Below are 19857 nucleotides of genomic sequence, written 5' to 3'. Positions count from 1 at the left end.
GAACAGAAACAGAATATCATTATTACAAATGTTAACCTACCAGTATTGGTAAGCATTATGTTAGCGTAATTTCTGTTTTGGAAGTCATGGCAATGTCTAACTCTGGCCTCAAATACAACTTACTTACAATAATAAAGCAAAGGATCTAGCCCTGTGTTGCAAAATTTCTAAAGAGAAAAAAAGTTAAAGTCAAAATTTCTCAAGGGGCTTCTACCTGATTTTTCTTTGTATTTCTATTTTCCACTTTTATTGTGTTATATTTCTTCTTCTATCTTATAAATATTTTGCTCCCTTTGACTCTGGACCAAAGGGTATACTTTCTTTTTAATTCTGCCTTAGAAGGACAGCCCATAAAGATTTTTCTTTCCATTCTGTTCCAAGGATGCCACAGGCCACAGCACTCCCAAATCAGACAGGTGAATCTTGTAGAATCATTGAGCACATAAGTACATGTGGCTCTAAAAAGAGTCAAACATATGTCATAAATCTACATTCTTTTTTGCTTGCAAGCAAGATGGGTGGATCAAAAAATGTAAACATCAGGGCTGGAGAGATGGCTCAGTGGTTAAAAGCACTGGATACTCTTCCAGAGGGCCTGGGTTCAGTTCTCAGCAACCACAGGGCAGCTCACAACCATTTGTAACTCCAGTTCCAGGGGATTTGATTCCCTTTTGTCGTCTCTACGGGCACAGGCATACACATAGTATGCAGATGTATGTACAGGTGAAACATCCATACACATAAAATAATCAAAATATTTTCCTAAACAAACTATCATATTTTTCCATTCTGGGCCAAGGAAGGAAGTCAGCTTTACAAGTCCAAAGTTACCTAGCTAGTGAAATGGTTTGCTTTGCAATAGAATTCAGTGTGTCTTAGTCATGAGTCAGGAGGGAAAGGGGATAAAAGACCTGAAATGAGAGGGGTCTCAGTTATTTTCTTTGGGTCTGAGAGTGTAGCTCAGTTGGTACAATGCTTACCTAGCTTCCTTAAAGCCCTGATGGTAAAGTCCTGAAATTCCATCAGGAATATCAAAAGTTCAAGACCATTCTCAGCTACTGTTTTTGGCCAGCCTGGGATATATGAGACCCTATCTGATAATAAATAGATAAATCTTGAAAGCCAGTATCATAGCCTAAATGAAATTAGTGAGAAAGTTTGCAATCAAAGCCTTGCTCTGGCATACTCAGGAGAGGGATCTTGTTTCCAAGACACATACTCATCTGACATCATGAAGTCTACCTAGTTTGATCATATCTGATATAGTTCTTACAGCTTGGAATATTAGAATTGTACAAGGAAAGCTTGCAGGCCTACTTCATCTGAACTGACAAAGAGTACAATATACCATGTTTTATTATTCAAAAGGTCTTCATCAATCAGCCTATAAAAAGATCTCAATGGCAGAAACCTGAGTGAGAATACCAAGGAGAAACAGTCTGAAGGGTTCAACCTTCAGCAGAGAGATTCAGAAAAATGCCAGTCTGGAGAGAGGTTTTCAAAAACAACACATTCAGCAATTATCATGTTAAGCAAAATAAGACAGATGCAGAAAAACATTGTGTTTTGCCTCATATATGGAACTTATTTTTAAATTTGTGTCATCTATAAGGGTGTGTATGTATGGGGGTGGGGATCATGAACTAGAAAAGGTGGTGTTCTAGTTGGGGTTTCTATGCTGTGATGAAACACCAGGACCAAAAGCAAGTTGGGGAAGGAAAGGGTTTATTTGGTTTACACTTCCACATCACCGCGCATTGTCAAAGAAAATCAGGGCAGGAACTCAAACAGGTGGAACCTGGAGCCAGGAGCTGATGCAGAAGCCATGGAAGAGAGCTGCTTACTGGCTTGTGCCTCATGGCTTGTTCAGCCTGCTTTCTTATAGAATCCAGGACCACCAGCCCAGGGGCAGCACCACCCACAATGGGCTGGTCTTCATCAATCACTAATTAAGTTGTTCTCTCAGATGACTATAGCTTATGTCAAGTTGACATAAAACTCCCCAGCACCAGTAACAAATGAAGAGGAGACTTGAGGGAGTGGGAGGTGGGGGAGGGTATTGAATTACATGTGACAGGAAATAGGAAGAAGGGTTATTGGGGGAAGGAAGGGGACCAGTATGAGACGGTTGGGAGCAGAGGGACAGCAGTGGACAAGGAGATGAACAAGAACAAATCACGTATGAAAGTATCATACCATAGCTCATTCCTTTGTATGCCAACTTAAAACTTGTTACAAGTAAGTAAAATTTAAAATGCAATGAGCTATTGATATGGAAATTTGGCAAAAGCCAGCCAGAGGAAAAGTTCTCACTTAGAAGGATTTACAGAATGGGATAAATGGAACAGATGATCAGTAAAAATGCTGTGAAGTTTGAGGGTAGGGCTTGGTAACACTGAGGGTACTCAGAATCAGGGGTCTCTATGATAATGCCTTTGGATTCCTTCAGGCTTTAGTGAAATCTGGCTTTGTGTAAGATCATATGGTTTGGCCATTTGACTACTTAGTGTAAAGTCTCCTGGAGCTAAAAACAACCAAAACAAAATCTTGAATTCATAGTTCATGTGCTTCCCCCCATCTAGGAAAAATTAGTTACATTATAAGAAAAGAAGCTGAGATCAAAGAGTTTTTAAAATCCCAGCTTTTAAAATTCACATTACACTCCCCCAAATCCTTAAAAGAGAATTTCATTTGACACCTAGTTATGTTCATCCACAGCCAAACAAGTTTCCCAATGCACTTTGGAATAATTTTCAGTAAAAGGAGAAACAAAGTATTAGTGAGGAACTTGTCAAATACAAGTCACAGAAAATGCAGCTAAATGCAATGGAGTTCCAATTGTAGTTGGCACACTGGAACTTTTCCTCCATCTTGTAGTCAGCTATCAGGTATTTGACTTGACTTTCAGACTCAGAATTTTTATGAAAACCACTCTCATAACTGGCTTCTCTCTGATCCAAAGACAGAAGAAGTAAGACTTAGAGCTTTCCCAGCAGGCATACAAACAGTCCCAGGTTATAAGTGATTGGCTTTGATTGAGTGTTTGTGGCCCAGATACTATGACTCTTTGATGGGAAGGCAACACATTAAAGTTATAAATTAATCTATTAATTTATAACTACAAACTCCTTAATCATATGGACTTGGCTCTCTTGTGTATTCCACCACTTTAGATAACTCTTGTCTGTAATAGCTACCCAATAAAGTTTCTTTAATGGGAATGTTCTTTTTTTTTAACCAATTATCAAAATGACAAATCTATGGGGAAGAAGTTTGGACTTGAGTTGGCAGCAAGATATCTATAGAGAAATGGATTTATGCAGGTGGGGTCACATGGGGTCAGAACTTGGTGTCTTCAATCCCTTTCCATGGACCACAACATCCTTCACAGCTCTGAGAGGAAATGAGCTTGGGAAATAATGATTGCTGCCCCCTCTCTTGTTGATGGTCAGGAATTATTACCACAATAAAACTCCAGGGTTCCCAAGAGTAATTAACTCTGCTTCATTCTGTTGTGAATGTTTCCCAAATTTACATGAGGAAGAATTTTGTCACAGACTTCATTTTAGGAGGTCATGGACTAAAATTTCACACAGTAGGAACATGAAAAGAGAGAAACTGCTTGGCTTAGGTGGGAATGGAAGAGTCTGTAGATACATGAGGCTCCTAAAGAAATCCTTTTAATAGATACACATCAGTAGGGAATTGCTAAAATCCAGTATTGGATAAAGGACTATCACAGAATTAAAGTTATAAATATCTACATTAAATTGAATGCAACATTCATGGCATGTGATTTTTATATTATGAGAGCAAATGCTTATCTGTTTTCTAATTTTACTTTTTTATTGAAAATAAATAACTAGAGGTTTTCATATGAGGAAAAAATTTGAATTTGTTCTACAAAAGTAACAATTGAGAGGGGGTTATGACTAATTTTTCATTTCTTTTAAAACCTCATGTGTGGATACATGCACGTACATATGCCATACACAAATTTTTATTTCCCTGTCAATAGAATGTATTGATTTATTTATTATAAATTATAAAGTAATTTCTTGTAGACATTTTAATTTTGTTCAAACTTACATGCTACTAAGTACAATTCTACCACTTTCTATGCCTTTTCCCTTCCTAATGTGAACATAAGCTGGTGGTGTACTTTTAACACCATGTACAATTTCAAACTCATACGCCTTTATTCTTCTCTCAAAAATAAAAATACTTCTGAGTTCCACAGAAGTCAAAAAGACAGGCTTGTAGGCAGAGCACTTCAAACGATCTTCAACCAATTCCTGTTTCAGCTGCTACAGTCCCAGATTTCAATGAAGCACATGAATCAGGGCAACTTGACATTAACATCAGTCCAATAGAGATGTCAAAAGTATAAGGTGCAATTAGGAGCTGGAAAAAAATAACAAAGTGAGGGGAATACCATCAAATCACAACAGAGATTATAAAAGTGCTTGACACTCGCCCCCTAATGAAGCTGATTGAACAATTCAATGGCTTTTATTTCAGACCTGAAGAGTAGGATTGGGAAAGTGGCTCCACTGGCAATGGAAAGAGAATCCTTGATAGAATGCCTTCAAAGGGAGCACTCTTCTGTCGGCTGAAATGGAATAAAGCTGTCACATTTTGGGGTCCAGGATGGTCTGTGTTGTGCATTAACAAGCCACGGATGCAGAGGTCAAAAAGACGGGATATTTACAACTAGTGATGTGAAGTAAGGTTGTTTCTTCAATGCAAGTTTCCAGAAACAATGGAAACAGCTCTCCCCAGTCTCATTTTTTTTCTCTGTATTCAGTGCTGTATATGGCATATAAAAATTGCCTCTCATGTAGGAGAGATCCAAGCAGACACTAGATTGGAAATTATCTCACATTATTTCAAAAGGAAAAAAAAAATGGCCCAAGCTCTGGGAGCAGGCAGTACTGCAAAGGCCTGTTCTTCCTCAGAGGGCTTGCAGCCGTTGGTAAAATGTTGAATGGGATTTTTATCCTTTGATGTAGTCTTGTGAAAAACTTTAAGCACACAGAAAATGGAAGAATTATACAATGAACACTTATATATCCATCTCCCAGAGTCAATAATTTTGCTCATGTTTTATCACGTATGGTTTATTTATATACACATCCAATGCCTATGGTTTTGGAACCACTTGGAGGTAGGTCGCATGAACCATAATATTACATTTCTAAAAATCTTTCCTGCACATCCCTTTTGAAAATAAAAATAGCATCTTCCTATGTCAATAAATGAACATGGTAATTTATTATTATTATTATTAATTTTTAAAATTTATTTTACATACCAACTACAGTTTCCCCTCCCTGCTCTTCTCCTGCTCCCTTCCCCCACCTCCTTTCCACCCCACTCCATCCACTTCTCAGAAAGGGTAAAGTCTCCCATGGGAATAAACAAAGGAAAACAAATGGCATATCTAGGTGAGGCAGGACCAAGCTCCTCCCTCCTACATCGAGGCTGAGCGAGGCATCCTACCATAGAGAGTAGGTCCAAAAAGCTAGCTCATGTGCCAGGGACAGCCTACTGCTAGGGGCCCCACAAGCAGTCCAAGCTACACAACCATAACCCACATGCAAAGGGCCTAGGTCAGTCCCATGCAGATTCCCCAGCTGTCAAACTGGAGTCAGTGAGCTCCCGGGAGCTCAAGTCAGCTGTCTCTGTGGGTTTCCCTATCATGCCTATATAATCCCTCCTCCCTCTCTTCAACTGGACTCCTGAAGCTCAGCCTAGTGCCAGGCTGTGGATCCTGCATCTGCTTCCATCAGTTACTAGATGAAGGCGTCCAGGATGACAATTAGGGTAGTCACCAACCTGATCACAAGAGAAGGACAGTTCAGGCACCCTCTCTACTATTGTTGGAGTTCTATCTGGGGTCATCCTTGTGGATTCTAGGGAGCTTCCCTAGCACCAGATTTCTCCCTAACCTCATAATGGCTCCCTCTATCGAGATATCTCTTTCCTTGCTCTTCCACTCCATCCCTCCCACGACTCGACCATCCCAATCCCAATCCCTCATGTTCCCATCCCCCATCCCTTCCCCTCTACCACCCCCAGGTCCCCAGTTTACCCAGGAGATCTCATCTATTTCCCCTTCCCAGGGCGATCCATGCATCCCTCTTAGTGTCCCTCTTGTTACCTAATTTCTCTAGGGCTGTGAATTGTAGACTGGTTATCCTTTGCTTTATGTCTTGTGAGTGAGTACATACCATGTTTGTCTTTCTGGGTCTGGGTTACCTCACTCAGGATTATTTTTCCTAGTTCTATCCATTTGCCTACAAATTTCATGATGTCCTTGTTTTTTACCACTGAATAATACTCCATTGTGTAAATGTACCACATTTTCTTTATCCATTCTTTGGTTGAGAGGCATCTAGGTTGTTTTCAGGTTTTGGCTATTATGAATAATACTGCTATGAACATAGTTGATCAAGTGTCCTTGTGGAATGATTGAGCATCCTTTGAATATATGCTCAAGAGTGGTATTACTGGGTCTTGAGGTAGATTGATTCCCAATTTTCTGAGAAACCACCATAATGATTTCCAAAGTGGCTGTACAAGTTTGCACTTCCATCAGCAGTAGAGGAGTGTTCCTCTTACTCCACATCTTAACATAGGCTGTCATCATTCTTGAGAGGAGGAAAACCCCACACAACAATCTTCCATTGGCTTTAAAAGTATCTCTTAAAGCTGATCTTTTAAAAGAGGGTTCACTCACATTTTATAGTCTTTATTTGATGTTATTTATTTTAATTGATAATTGAAGTCTGTAACTTAACATCTGATGTATGTGTTACTGAAAAATATTACAAATAACATCCTAGAATAGAAGGTGAAAATAAAAAATATTTATCTTACTTACACACATACAACTGGGGCCTTAAGGAATTCAAGAATATGGATATTAAACTTACGTTGGCTATCAAGATCAATGCAACTTCAGAATCATCACATTTTGAAATGAACTGTACAATCTGAGATAGCCAGTCATATACCATCAAAAGTTCCCTGAGTCTTTATACTATTATTATATCAGTTCTTTTAATCTTGTCTTCTCTTATCTTTCAATAATTCAAATTGAAGTGTCACTTTCCACCTAAAAACTCTCTGACATATCCAGGTCTTGACTCTTACATTCAAATTATGAATTACTTCACTCGTTCACTTAGAGAATTTTATTTCTCTTTTATAGCCTACTCTGTCTTATTCTTTAGTGTTGTACTAGGATTCTATAAAGGGAAAAAACTGATAGAATACATAATTTATGTGATTTGTTAATTTATTTGGTTGTCTTACACAATATAGTCTAGGTAGTCCAATGAAGTCTATCTCACACTGGAGAGTTTGAATCCAGTAGTACTCAGTCCATGTGGTTGGCTATCTCAGCAGTCCCAACCTTGTGCTGAAGGCTGGTCTTTAGTCTACATTGGAAACACAAAGATTGTGGTTCTAATATCATAGACAGAATACAGCAGCAACAGGATAGATGAACTTGCTGTCAAGAGTGAAAACAAGCAGGCAAAAAATGAAGTTTCCTTCTTCGGTGTTTTATCATCTGAGCTGCCACCAGAAGCTGCCACCACCCACATTTAGAGTGGGTTGCCCCACTTCAAATAATTTGATCAAAAAAACTCTGCTCACAGGAATGCCTAGGGGCTTGTGTTTCAGTTGACTTCAGATTCAGTCAAGTTGACAACAAAGATTAGTCACCACAAGTATATTTTTCTATCATACTTGAGGATGATTTTCATGTTTTCTAGGATTTTTTGTAATTCCTCAAAACAGCTATAGAGAAGACCAAAGGAAGAAGAAATAAAGGAAGGAAGAAAGAGAGGAGAGGAGAAAAGAAGAGAAAAAGGGAAGGGAGGGGAGGGGAGAAGAAGGGAGGGGATGGGAAAGCGTTAGGCAGGAGAAAGGGAAAGGGTTAGGGAGGAGGGAGAGTAGAAATTTGTGTTTTTCCTAAAATAAGTCAGTCCTCTTAAATAGTAACCACATGGTGCTAAGCCTCCCAAAATAATTGTTTTGTTTTTCACTTCCTATTCTAGGACATAATTTGGGATATTTTTTTCAATAACACACAGACACACACATACAGGCATGCACCCACACATGCGTGCACACTCATGTGGCGGTGATAGGCACTCAAGTGTCTGAGACTGTGTTTATTACAAATTGAGAAGAGTATTTCTAACAGATTAAGCATTTTAAAGAAACAAATTTTCATGCATATCTCCCACAAAGTTTCACAGTAACTACTATAGTACAGTAATTTTGGGGCCATGTATGTGTCAACCACTACACTGGTTTTCATTATTAATGGATTAGCTACTACATGAATTGAAAATGTATTTCCCTAAACTGAGATACCATTTCTCAAGAAAATAAAATACATTCTCTCAAGTGTACCTGGAACCCAGAGAGTTCTAGAACAAGTTGACACCTCCAGACTCATTTCAGTCTAAGTATGATTCTGTTGAATTCCATGCCTACAGGCTCTGGCTTTGCTGAGGCTTTGACCTGTCATTTATCTGGCCTTCTCATCATACCTACCATACTGACTTTCCAGTGGTTATTCAAAAAAGTCTTTGTGTCTTCTGTAAGCAATTATTGCTACAATTATTTTAAAAGCACATACGGGATTGTCCTAGGAGGAGTTAGATCCAAATCTCTAACCAAAGTGACAGTGTTATTGATTGTTTAATAATTAGCTTTGATTTCCTTCCACCCTTGAGCGGTCACTTTTAGACTGGGTTGAAATAATCACTTGTGCTGTAAGATCTACTTAGTGTAAACATCAATGCCGTTGGTTCAAAGGGGTATGTCCCCAGCCTATTTCACAAATAACATAGGAAACATTTATGTGTGTGTTGTGTGTATTTACATAAGTGTATGTGAGCATGAGTGTGTGTGTAGATCTGTGGGGTGAGGGGGGCGGGCAGACATCAGCCTTGTCTGCCATTCCTCAGGAACTATCCACCTTGTTTGTTGAGACAGGGTCTCTCACTGCCGTGGAAATTGCCCATTTGGCTAGGCTGGGTGTCCAGTAAACCTTCCCACATTCTCCCGTCTCCCCTTCCCCAACACAGCAATTATAAATGCCCGCCATCACTCCTGACTTTTACATGTGTTCCAGGGACCACGTTCAGGTCGTCACAGGTTGTGTGGCAAGCACTTTACTGACTGGCCTGTTTCCTCAGCCCACACTGGGTTCCTAGCTCTAAACTCGGACTCTGAATCAGGGAGTAACAAGAAAGAACAGAGGCAAGTAGCCCTCCATGACAGTTGCATGTGATGAAGACCAGGACATGGAGGTTCTGTCAATTATAAACTCAGTCTTTGTCCCTGAGGCTCCTGCTTTCAGTGTTATTGCAAAACATTCCAAACAGATTTTTAGAATAGGGAGTGAAAAGAAAGAAAACATTTGTCTTTGGGAGTTTAGAATCATACAATTACAATTTAAGAGGTCTGACTTATTTGATTTAAAACAGCTTTTTGCCCCCCTCCTCACCTCCCTCTCTCTCTCTCACCCCCTCCTTTCTTCTCTCCCTACCCCACCTCCCTTCTTTCTTTGTCTATATTGTTAACAGTACTTGGCCTTCCCCAGACTTTGATTTTGCCAATAAAAGTGTTATATGGTATCAATATTTCTAATGCAATTTCTATAGATATGTTCAGTTCTTTGAATATAATGAGCTCATTTCCTCAATACTGTCTGCTAAACAATTGGACTGTCCGTTTGTTTATCACCCTGTAGATTGCCAAGCTATCTGAAACTGGAATTCAGGAAATGTTCTCATTTCAACATATCTTCCTTCAACCCACAATTCTGAGAATGGTTTTAGACAGGATGTGTCTGTCATCATGGGTGAATCACAGAAATAGTAGGATTGTGTGCTGCATATTGTGGTAGTTTGAACAAGAATGCCCCCCATAGGGGTTCATATATCTGAATGCTTAGTCACTAGAAAGTAGAACTGTTTGAAGAGATTAGAAGGATTAGGAGGGACAGCCTTTGAGTATCTGTGACCTTGTTGGAGGATGTGTGTCATGGGGAGATTTGGGGTTTCTTAAACTTGCACCTGGTCTCCTTCTCTCTCTCTCTCTCTCTCTCTCTCTCTCTCTCTCTCTCTCTCTCTCTCTCTCTCTCTCTCTCCCTCCCTCCCTCCCTGCAGATCAGGATGCAAAGCTCTCAGCTACAGAGGCTGCTTGCATGCCACCAGGTTCCCTGCCATGAGGATAATGGACTAAGCCTTTGAAACTGTATGTAAGCCTCCACTTACATGCTTTCCTTCATAAGAGTTGCTGTGGTCATGGTATCAGCAATAGAACGGCTACAAAGACACATATAATGTCTATACGTGCACATATACGCACACATGTATGCATGGTGTCCACTGTCATTTTGTTGTGACCTTTTTGAAGGTGAAATAGTCCTCCTAGGGTTGGAGAACTTGGGTTTGGGTGGCAGACAGATGGGTTTGAATTCAGCGTCTGCCTGTCAGTTACTACTGGGCCCCTGTAGAGAGGGCTAAACTTGTGTCTAAGCCTCAGGTTCTTGGTGTTTGTTCTAAGAATGAAATGAGAAAATGGAGATAGCCACACAAAGCTTAACACCTGACACATCAGTGTTCAGTGTGAGTGGCCTTGTGATGTCTGTCCCTTGTGTGACAGGCTGTGCTATGAATGGGAGGGCTTAGGGATTCCAAGTCTGTTTTCTTAGTGTTCTGAAGGGAGGGGACCTCTTCTCTTGTGGGAAGAATAACGTGTACATATTTTGCAAGTGCCTTTGCAGCTCACATTGGTTGACAGCAGCTTTACCTTGCACTTGGGCAACAATAGAAGCAAACTCTGAGTTGCTCACAGCCAAGTGACAAGTCTGAAACTTAAAAGACCTTGATCTACAAACATCACTTACTCAGAAGACCAAGGGCATTGATTCTTTGACCATAAAGAGAGCCAGTGTGCCTCAGGCACCCACTCTGCAAACTCCATAAGCTCCCAGGAGTTTTCAGCTACTCTGGGATCTCACCAGGACAGCGGCTCACCAAACACGGGTGACCAATACATGTAATCAGCTGTTGCTCTGGAGTCCAGATCTCCACATTTTAATAGAAGTCAAAAATAAACTGTAATATTCACATTGACCAAAAGGTGTCACATGATTGTATATGTGACATCAACATGCCTTGGTGGTCATATTCGGATCATTGATTATTAATTTGCAGCCTTAGGGTCTTTCCACATATCTCTCCTAGTACCACCAGCTTACTTGGGGAGAAATACAGATGGACCTTAGGATATAGTTTTACACTTGATGGCATTTTCTAGATGGACTCTGAGTGTCTCAAGACGCCACTCCTTTTTTTTTTTTTTTTTAATTTTGCTTATGTGCTGCTATATTTTGCAGCTATAGCTTAGCATCTTATATAGGGCCAACAGATTTCAGGAACTTAAAACATCAGGGTACCATGGTGCACCTTGAGAAGGCAGAGACTGGCAGAAGCATGGGACTCACCGGGCAGCCAGCCTAGACTACTTAGCGAGATCCAGGGCAGGGAGAGCTATGGCTAAACAACAGCCATGGACAGTGACAGAGGAACAGCACTAAAGGCTGTTCTCTGACTTTCATATGTTCATATGCACCTGTGAGCACGCACGCGTGTACACACACACACACACACACACACACACACACACACACACACACACAAGAACTCACTAATTCCTGTGAGATAAATGAACAATTAAACATACAATCCTCAAAGACCTTTCATGAATTACTTAAATTCTGTTTATATAACACATCAATTCCTCTTGCCACATGATTGTCAAAGAAACTAACAATTCAGTCTGCTGACTACACATTCTATTTATGCAACTTTACATTAAAAAAAACTAACATAAATACTATTTAGGAGAAGATCATCTCTTCAGGTAGGAGTGCAACATTTGCCCTTGAGTCAAAACCATCCATAAGCCCCTTTTCCCTGGCAGCCAGGAAGCTCAGAAGTGTATTTAACACTCTTGTAGTAATCAATTCCTTGCTGAAACTACATCTTTCCTTGTCCTTCCTCCCCCATCACATTTTAAATTTTTTAATTGTTATGTTTGCTTGTTAGTTGTGTCACTTAAAGAAAATATTTTATGAAAGCAGGCAACATAGAAATCATTAGTAAACAATTACAAAGTAAAATAGACAGTAATATGCTTTAGGACCAATACACTCTGGAGGCTTCATCCATTTGGCAATTAGCATCCAGCAGGTTTAGCACCCATTTGCCACCTGTTCTGTTGTCTTAACTTTGTACTCCAGAACACGGCTCAGCATTGGTGATTTCAATAAAGAGTTTGTTCCTATTGTGCCAGGGAGCTAAGTGCTTGAGGTGCTGGACAAATGAGAAAAATACAGAATGTGAACCCTGCCTACATGGAGGTTACTTCCTGCCTCTTAGGGAAACATAAGAGATGCCACACAAAACAACTCATGGGGAATCCTGCTTGGTGTAGTAGTTTAAGGGTGCTACAGAAGAAAATGACACAGGGATGGGGTGACTCCTAAGTTGGTGAACTCAAGAGGTTCTGAGTTCGGATCCCCATCACCCGTGCAAAAATCCAGGTGTGGTGGACTGACATCCAACACCAGCACAGGAGGATAGAGCGTGCTGGTTACTCGTTCTAGCCAATCCATGAGCATTGGGTTCAGTGAGAGACAAGGTCCCCAAATAGAAGTTGGACAATGACCTCTGGTCTCTACATGTGTACACATTCATACATGCATACAAGTTCAGATGCACAAGTGTGCACACGCATGCACATACTCTGAAAAGAAGGGAAAGGGGGAAAAAGGTGTTACAAGCAATATAGCTTTGAGTATTCAAAATTTATTTTCTCTCAGTCCTGGAGGCCAGAAGCCTGAAGTTCAGGCATTGGCACCCTGAGGAAGAAACCATTCCCAGCTCATTCCATTAGGTCCTAATCATTTTGGAAATCCTTGACCTTTGGTTCCAGAATACAGCTCTCATCTCTTCCTCTACTGCTACATGGGACTGTCCCCATGCTTTGTGTCTCTCCATATTCCTTTCTGTTCTTCAAAGGACAACAGTCATATTGGGTTAAGTAGGTTTATCCTGTCCAATTTGATCCCATCTCAGCTGACATATTAATGGTGCTTACAAAACCTCTACTTCCAAATAAGGTCACATCTGGGGTGTAGGGGCTTAAAACACAGCAAATCTTCTATGAGAGAACCCTTTTCATGTCTGTACCCTCACCCTTGACCATGCTTGGTTTTATACTCACCATGCTGTTGGAGAAGGCGCTTCATTCTGATCATGGTTACCCTCCTATCTCCTCCCAGAGCTTCCCCACCTCCCCACCCTTCCAATTCCATGCCTTCTTTCTTTCTCTCTTAAGAAAACAAACAGACAAATTAAACAACAAAAAAGAATAAAACAAAATGAACAAATTAACAAAGAAACAAAAGAGAAAGCATGGAACACACACACACACACACACACACACCTCAAAAAGTCACAGAATTAGAAGCTATATACAAGCAAAAGACCAATAAGGTAAAAAAAAAAAAAAAGTGCCCAAAGCAATATGAAGCAAACAAAATCTTCAAAATTATCTTTGAGCTTGTTTGTGGTGGCCATCACCTGCTGGACATAGGGCATGGGGTACCCTGCATGTTAGGCTTTCATCTGTTTTGTGGGATGTAAAAATTGTAAAGCTCTTATTTCAGGATCTGGGCATTCTTTCCTTGTGTTCTCACCCCCAATTCCTGTCAAAAGCCTATGTGATAGATTTTTGCCAGCCTTCCATGTACAAGACCCCTGAAATAAAAACAAAACACACACCTGAATCACCCCACAAATAGAATGTGTGCAAATACACAGAGGCCATCAAATGGTACTCCTGACGTTTGGTGCATCTATGGTGTATATGGATTTGAAACAAGACTTTTGCTTATCTCTCTTCTTTAATGGAATGTGTTTTAAAGTAATCTTCAGTGACTTCTTTTTAGGGGTAAAAGGTTCACTAATATAATCAGCTCCATTTTCTCCACTAATCAGGACAAAGGGAACTTCAAAATGTGCTCTTTATCCCTTCCCACACCATATCTGAGAAGCATCAGAGATTTGAACAATATCTCACTCCTCTCCCCAAAATGAAAAACAGAAATTGGCACACTATGTATTACCATTTGAGCCATTTAGCTCATTTTAATTGTGAGGACCTTGCTCATATATGTTTTTTGGATATTGTTAGACATCCTCACAATTGTTATCAATTGGCATGTTGTTCACTGCTATCTGTGTGCTTTGGAATAATGCTCTTGTACACTGTAAAGATTTGTCACTCAAATTGGTTTAATAAAACATTGATTGGCTAATAGCCAGGCAGGAAGTGTAGGTAGGGTGACCAAACTAAGCATGATGGGAAGGAGAAGGGCAGAGTTAGAGAGTTGCTGGTAAATGCAGAGAATGCCATACTGAGAAAAGATACCAAGCCACATAGCTAGTCATATTTAAGAATTATGGGTTAACTGAAAATATTTGAGTTAGATAGTAATAAGCCTGAGCTATTGACTGAGGATTTATAATTAATATTCAGCCTCTAAGTGGTTATTTGGGAACTGGCTGGTGGAGAGAAACATCTGTTTATAGCTGTGTGGTATTTTGCTCAGCAATCACTGAGTAAATGATCACAAATGGATACTTTTTACATAAAATTCCAGTTGATACAGAGAAGTTTCTGAACTAAAGTATATATCTGAGACCAAACAGCAGGAAAGATATTTACCTCACTAGATAAAAATCAGAAGTTAAAACACAACAGGACTAACTCTCTCTGGACCTTGTACTTAAAATTTGTTTTATCTCAGGTTATTTAGAAAACTGTAGCTCAGATCCTTATCACCCTGTGTGCATGCATACTTCTTACCACCTCCTGTTTTCCTTCTTTATTCCTGTTGACACTATCTTCATGTGTGGGAAGACAGCTCAGTCAGTAAAGTAGGGCTTTGGGACCAGGCTTCTGATCTCCAGAGCCCAATAAAATGTTGGGCTCTATGGTACTCACTCATAACCCAAATATTTAAGGACAGAGACGTGAGGGTCTATCTGTAAGGCACACTGACTAGTCAATCTAGACTTAGTGATGAGTCACTCTGTCTTACAGGATATCTATGGCATTCCTAAGGATGATACCCGAGGTTGTCTGCTTCTATCTACACACTGAACAGAAAAGTACATCCACATGTACATGAATATGCACCCCTCACCCCTCCACACATGCATACACATTTTTATAAAATCACTATGGCCAGAGTTATTAAAAAAAGCAAAACCACAACTCCTATCCTACAATGTATCAGTTTGTAGTTCATGCAGTATCCCTATGTCTTCACAATACTATCCAGGGCATACTGGTCATGGGATGTTTGACTTCTACACAGGCTTCAGGAATGTAAGGGGTTAAGTAGGACACGGTCCTTCCTCTACCCTTTGCCATTCTACTCTACTTTACTTATAAATCCTCCAAAGCTCTCTGATACGTATACTGATCAGACCCTAGGTCTTCTATTTCAAACCTTCACAACATCACTCATCTCAGGTATCTGTTTCTCCCAGTGTTCTTCAGTATCAGCCAGCCCCCTTCCCTGTCAGCACCCAAGACCATCTGGACAAATGCCCCTTTCCTTACATTACCCAATTCCATTCTTTTATCTTTCATAGTCTAAAGTGTGGGGGATTTCTTGTAACCCTCCATGCTGTTATCAAGCTGAACAGAGGACTTTGCAATATATTGACAACAATATAAGTGATTTCTGAACATGCAAGGAGCAAAAATTATTTCAAAATTAAATGTGAGTTGGAACTGTCGCTGGCAGAACTCATCCATATTGTGTTGTGTGACTTCACTCGGGCCTGAGTTCTGAACATACACAAAGCCCACTTTGTGCTGTGCATGCTGTCATGGAACGCAGCTCCAATACATGGTTCCTGAATCTAGGCTCAGATTCAAGATGCCTGTATGCTGTGAATTGCAGTGCCTTTACTGTTATGTATAAATTCCCTCTCAGAAACATAATGGTTTAATTACAGAAAACAGAGTCTTACTATTTTCCTAATATTATTTCTCAATACACAAGTGTTAAATTAGTATTTCTTAGGGTTGTATTGTATTGTAATATTTCATTTGAAAGATTCCTGTTTGGGTTGCTGACAGGAGTTTCATAAACATTTCATTAAGGGAATTTTGTCATAAGTTTAGGACAGAATTTCTGAAACAGCCCTAAACTTACTTCTAGCATTTTGTGCTACATGTTTATGCAAAGTGACATTCTCAGCACTGACACCAATAAAATCAAAATATCTATCAGCAATAAAGAAGCCCTGCATCCTGCAGGATTCAATACTCAGCCAAGCTGCAATTATTTATGAAATAATATACCCATCTTAATAGCCTGCAAATTTGTTTTCATCTTTAACAAATGGCAAATGTGCTTGATTGCCAAAGAATCGTTTTAAAATAAATTTCCTTGTGGCTTATTATCAATAAATGTTTGCTTTATATACTGATTTCATATACCTATAAATCTTGTAGAAGAGTTCTCAAGTGAAAAGGGTCAGTGCTCCGTGACAACTGTATCCCATAATAACATCTTCTTTCTATTGTTGTCCACTCTGTTAAAACTTTTTTCCAGGCTATTCAGCATTATACATGACTCATTGTTATTTAAAAGTTGATGGTTATTTTCCAACAAATCAAGTATCTTTGAGAGGCCTTGTCTGACACTTCTTTTCTTAATGAAACCTCTAAATATTATTCTCCATGCTATACCTTCTATAAAGATCCATATTTGACTGACAATAATTGTATATCTAAATTCCTTAATCTTTTTTGTGCCAATGTATATATGGATGTCCTATAAGATTAAAGTATCAAACTATAAATAATAATGAGCTTAAATAAATATTTATAGTCTGTAGTATGAATCTTAAAAGGTCTTATCAATAGAAAAATCCAGAGCCTGGTATTGGGGTGAATTCTGAAAAATCAGAGAAGCAGAACCAGCCACATCCAACCTCATCTTGCCAACTTCTCAGCTGATCTTGTTTCCTCAAACTGGAAGCCCCTGAGTCCTCATCTGAATGGATCTTAGCTGAAATGCCGCTAAAAACTAAATACTTAAAAAGCCTAAAAAGCCTCTAGTTCCTGGACCTCACACCTTATATACCTTTCTGCTTCCTGCCGTCACTTCCTGGGATTAAAGGCATGTGTCTTTCCCAACAAGACATGAAATTTCAAGTGCTGGAATTGAAGGTATGTATCACCATGCCTGGTTGTTTCCAGTGTGGCCTTGAACTCACAGAGATCTGGATGGATCTCTGCCTCTGGAATGCTAGGATTAAAGGTGTGTGCTACCACTGCCTAACCTCTATGTTTAATATAGTGGCTGTTCTGTTCTCTGACCCCCAGATAAGTTTATTGGAGTGCACAATATTTCAACCACAATAGTCTATTACACCATCCAAAATCTGCACTAACACTTTAAAAATACTAAATACACATGTATTTTAGATTCTCTAATTTATATCCCTCTTAAGGAAAAAAACATTTATGGATTTCCATAGCATCCAAAATTCGGTTTTGAAATCTTTATATGGAAGAGAAATGTCAAATTTGAGTTTTCCAGCTTGACATAATGATACACTTTGCATAATCACTCAGCATTCATCTTCAGGAGCCTGTTTTCTGCTGGTCCTATGTATCATCTGTGAACTCCCTAAGTCTTATCAGAGTGCTCCATGTCACCCTCTTTTTTCTGCATTTGAGGAGTAGTAAGAAAAATGCTTTTAAGTGGAGTGGCCTTAACTTCACAGAAGTCTTTGAGCACCAAAGGAGAAAAAAAAAATGTTAATTCCTACCCCAAGCTTCATTAAATGGGTGCTTGGTTTAAAAAAAAAAAAAAAAAAAAAAAGAGGCTAATAAAAGTATGGTGATCCCATTAGATCCGGGGGAATGCCACACAATGATGCCTTAGACAGAGCTGTTGGTCCTGCTTCATCAATGAAGCACCTTAGATGCCCAGTTGAATGGGGCTTCTATCCCAGACTCTGACTGGTGGTTTAGTGATTTTAGACCATTAGCCAATGGCTGAGTAGCTTTATGGGATTTCTGCACTGCTGCAGCCACAAAATCAAATTTTATCTTCTGGATATGTGGAAAGTCCATAATAAATTAATGTTTCCTCAGCTCTTACAGACTTGAAGGTATTGGTCTTCAGATAGTAACATTTGGAAAACCATGAGTGTTCACAGGAATCTGGGCATTGCAAAGCAGTCTGAGAAAGTCCTCTATACAATTGCTTGGATTTCTTTTTTTTTTTTTTCTTTTTCCAAAGTACATAGATAGAATCTCACTTGAGGGCTGGCTCATATACAGTAAAATGCAAGACACATGATGCAGTTTGCTTAATGAATGTCTGGCCACCATCAAGACTTGGTATTTTGGAAAGTTCATGCCTATACTGCCCCTCTCCATGTCACTCAGACACACAGAGGGAATGACCTCCAGACTTCAGAAAAGTAGTCACTTAACTGCAATGTATAGATATTAGAAAGTCTCAGCAAATAAATGTACCAAGTAAATTTATAAGGTAGAAACCACGTGTCTGTGCATATTTGAGAAAAACGTGCTACAGGTGTGCTACCCCATTGCTATTGCCAAGTTCCTGTCTTGCTAGTACTAACAGGTAAAAGTGTGTGAGGAAAACCTGCTGCCCTTGTCACTGTAATCCCAAGTCTTTGAATGCACAACGGTCCAGCCTCATACTCATCTATGACATCTGTATATCTGATGAGCAAATTTCTAGCAAACATCACTCTGCTGTAGCATATGGGAGATATCACTGAAACTAAACTATAGTAAGTGCCTTTATTCATGCATGATCTCATCAGGATAATCTTTTGTTTAAAATCCTAAGGCTTATAAGCCTAGTGATGTGAAATTTTACCCAGCAAATGGCATAGATGCCCACATACTCAGTATCCTGTAGACTGATGAGGTAAAGTTGGCACGGTGCCTAATTTAGTAAAAAAGCCTCTCTACAGGCCAGAGGAAAGTAACCATTACACAACACACCTTTATTCTGGTTAAAACAAAAAGAAAAGAAAATGGAACTAACTCCATTGCCGGATCCCTGCAGCGCAGAGGAAATCATAAGAAATAAAATTAACACCATTGAACTACAGAACCCACAAACGACTGGTCACGGTAGGTATCATCAAATATTTGAAAGACTGTCATGTGAAACAGGAGTTAATTAGATTTACTCTGTTAATTCCACAGGGCAGTACAAAGAACAATCAAAAGTTTTGGAGGGAGCTCCATTTTGCCTCAGTCTAGGGAACACTCTAACACTGAGAACCCTTTGCAAACCCATTGAGCCAGAACGCTTTGCCAAGTAGGACATGCCAGGCCCACCTCTGTCTAAGATAATGTGGATGTAACTGTTACTTACTGGAGGGATGTGATCATATGACCTCATTAATCCCTTTCACCTCCAACATTTGGAGACTTCTTGAACTTGGTCAATGAGAAGATAGACTCTCATCCAAACCAGCTTGTTTATTTTCCAAATTCTCTGACAGTTAAGAAAGAATTTTACTCTTGTTCCAGCTGTCTTCTGTGTTGCCTGCAATAGAAAAAAAAATGAATTTTAGATGAGCGCTTCTGTAGTTTCTGCAATATGATTACCTCGGGCAGTGTTTCAAGTGTAATTAAAATTCTGTTTGCGCTCCTTGAAATACACAGAGATAAGCT

This window comes from Onychomys torridus, chromosome 19, assembly GCF_903995425.1.
Source record: "Onychomys torridus chromosome 19, mOncTor1.1, whole genome shotgun sequence".
In the NCBI taxonomy this organism is placed as follows: domain Eukaryota; kingdom Metazoa; phylum Chordata; class Mammalia; order Rodentia; family Cricetidae; genus Onychomys; species Onychomys torridus.
Note: the sequence above shows the minus strand (reverse complement) of the source record.